Source organism: Erithacus rubecula (assembly GCF_903797595.1).
Source record: "Erithacus rubecula genome assembly, chromosome: 1".
In the NCBI taxonomy this organism is placed as follows: domain Eukaryota; kingdom Metazoa; phylum Chordata; class Aves; order Passeriformes; family Muscicapidae; genus Erithacus; species Erithacus rubecula.
This window is the reverse complement of record NC_136658.1, coordinates 83,028,314-83,031,179: the sequence shown is the minus strand read 5'-3', so window position 1 is coordinate 83,031,179 and position 2,866 is coordinate 83,028,314. Positions and strand designations below refer to the sequence as shown.

The following is a 2,866-nucleotide window of genomic DNA, read 5'->3' as shown; positions in this document are numbered from 1 at the left end:
ACCAGACTGGTAACAGTACCTCTCCTGGGCCAGGCAACTATTGCTGAGACATCACAAAATCTCAGCCCGACAGTTAAAGGACAGATTTGCATCACACACTAAAATCTGGTTGAGGAATGTGCTTTTTAACTAATAAAACTGCTGTGTGCTTGAGGTTAGACACATACTTATAGATGTTGCTGAAATGGGGTCAAAGAATACAGCTCTCACTCCTTGCTTCAGGAATTGTTGTACAGTAAGTTATTGTGACCTAAATATTGTGGCCTCTGCTGACACTTCTTGTGATAAGGCAAAATCCATTTTAGAAATTTTAAGGGTGACATATTCAGTGGTGGGGAGAGACAGGAGACAGAGCTAGCAAGTACTGGGACTACTCCTTCTTTCCCTTGGGTTTAAATTAACATGACATAATTAAGGTTTGGGCTTGCAGCCTTTTCGGGGTGTAAATTCTGGATTTTCACCTGCAGTCTCCTGTTTGAGCTCTGACAGCATTGCCTACAATACATATTTTCAGGTGCAGCAGAGGACTCGTGGTCCCAAATGCACATCCTCAGAAGTGAAGTCCATCCCAGCCTAGGTTAGGGGATGGAGAAGGAAGCAGAGCAGTGCCCAGCAAACCACACAGCACAAGGGATCTGCAGGAACTTTACATGAAGTCGAACTTCACTTCCCTTGTCAGCCTGCTCTGAATGACTCACTGAAGGTGCTGAACAGACTAACGAGTGGGAGGAGGAAACAGAGCGGGGGGGGAGAGGAAGAAAAGGAGACTGGCAGTAAGATGAAACTAGGAACACTGATATACGACCAAAAAAAAAAAAAAAAGAGAGGGATGTTTTTTAGAAAGTTGCACTACTCCTTCCACTAGTCCTTTTCCAACTCTAATGTGAATGGCATAGAATCCAACATCTCCAAGATTTGAGGAAGAAAAAAGAAGTATGAATAGCTAAAGTGATATCATATTTCTTTTAACCTCATGATGAAACTCCAGGGATTTGATTTATTCTGCTGTCACTTACTGTGCATCCCAAGTGTAACAGAGGACATGTTGGAATTGCAACCTTTATTTAGGGTTTGTTAGCATGATTCAATTTTTTACTGGCCTTCTGGGAGTTATTTTTCATCTTTAGGCAGTTATCATTGCTAAGAGAAAAAGAGTTGGGATTTTTTTTCTTTTTTTTTTTCTTTTTTTTTCTTTTTTTTTTTTTTCTAGCTCCTAGTGCAAGGTGGTTTTTAAGTGAACAGGAATTTGAGTTTGCTGGGGTGTGTTCTGGTATGTCCTCTGACCTGTGATGGGAGATACTGCAGTCTAATATTTTTAGAGAATCAGAGCTATAGGGCAGAAGCGACTCCTTTGGGCATCTCTCCTTTGAAGATCCTTGCAGAAGAGCAAGAAATGCCTAAAACCAGATTTTTTACTGTTATTGAAAACAGGGTATTTTGCTTAGAGAACTGTGATCAGCACAGAGGGGACAGTGTCTCTTAGGACCAAAAGTCATGTTTATTACTTTTCCTGGAGAGGCTTCCTGTATCCTAACCTGCCTGTGTTCCCCTCATCCTTTCCCTACCCCATCCTATTTTCAGTCTCGCCTGGATCTCCTGAGAGCTGTTTCTCATCCGAGCCTCTGAGTTTGCCAAACTCTACCCTGGCAGTGTGATGTACACAAACAAAGATTTCTTCAAGATAATTGTCTTCATTCAAGGAGTAATTTGAGATTTATATCCTGATGTCCATAAATAAAAGGCCACAAAGTCTATGGTCTGAACACTGTACTCATGCCCCTGGATGAACCTGGGGGGATTGCTGTCTCCAGTGAGACTCCCACAAGGCAGTCAGTAAATATCATGAAGTAGCTTTTCCATCCAAAGAAGGGCTGACGTGAAGGTACATCAAAGAAAACAATGAATGCCTCCTGCTCTGACCTACATATTTCATTCTGAGAGACTCAACTACATTTGCTAAAACACTTGGAACAACTGTTATCTTTTAGAAATGAAAAGTCATTTCTCCAGGGAATAGCACGAGGTGGAGTGGGGGGGGGGGGGGGGGGAACATGCAGTGGCTTGATAGGGTGCAGAACATTTAAACTCTGCTGTATTGATTGTAGTTTATGATTGAATGTAATCATTACTGTGTCTATATTTTTCTGTTTCAATGAAACCATCAGGCAGTGAGTCACGCTGTGCATGTAACCCAGAGGAAAGTGCAAAGAGGCTGCTGAGGAGTAGCAGTACAAAAATACCATTGGCATCTTTTCCCTAGGAGAGCAGGGCTCTGGACAATTTCCACAGTCTATTGCTGTTTTTCTTTTACATGCATTCGCTGCTAAAATGTGTAATAGAATTGAGGATACGGTTGTGAGTAAAGAGTCTTCTTGCACATGCTGTTCCATAATTAAAGAACAGCTATAATAGAAATCCTGCTCTTTTTTATTTTCTTTTTTTTTTTCCTTTTTTTTTTTTTTTTTTTTTGCATTAATGAGCTCAAATTCTTATAGGCATTAAAAGGGCATATGCTTTTCTTCTAATTTAGAGATTAAAAAATCTCACAGCAGATCAAGAAGAAGGCTGCAGTTTGAACTCTTTAGTGAAAGAAGATGCACTGTCATTAGCAACAAAACAATTTTAATTAGCCCGGTCCTGGATTTGTGGTAACACATGCCAATAGGATAATAATTTGGAAGAGTGGGAGATAGTATCCTCTTTAGTATTGAGGGCTCAACTCCATGAGAAATGAGCACCCTTCAAAATATTTTAACTGCAGTTTTTTTAATTATCTGGATTTTGGATAACATTTTTGTTGTTGGGTTTGGTCTGGGTTTTTTTCCACCGAAGATACTAAAATCTAATTTGGGAATTCTCTCCTCTT

The 2,866-nt window shown here is 40.3% G+C and overlaps 1 long non-coding RNA gene across 1 annotated transcript; it reads left to right on the top strand.

The window, feature by feature from the left end:
• Positions 1–532: 532 nt before the first annotated feature.
• LOC306809410 lies at positions 533–2,340 on the top strand. The gene is made up of 3 exons (XR_013776222.1): positions 533–703; positions 1,582–1,833; positions 2,166–2,340. It is a non-coding gene; the product is annotated as an uncharacterized lncRNA (long non-coding RNA).
• Positions 2,341–2,866: the final 526 nt, after the last annotated feature.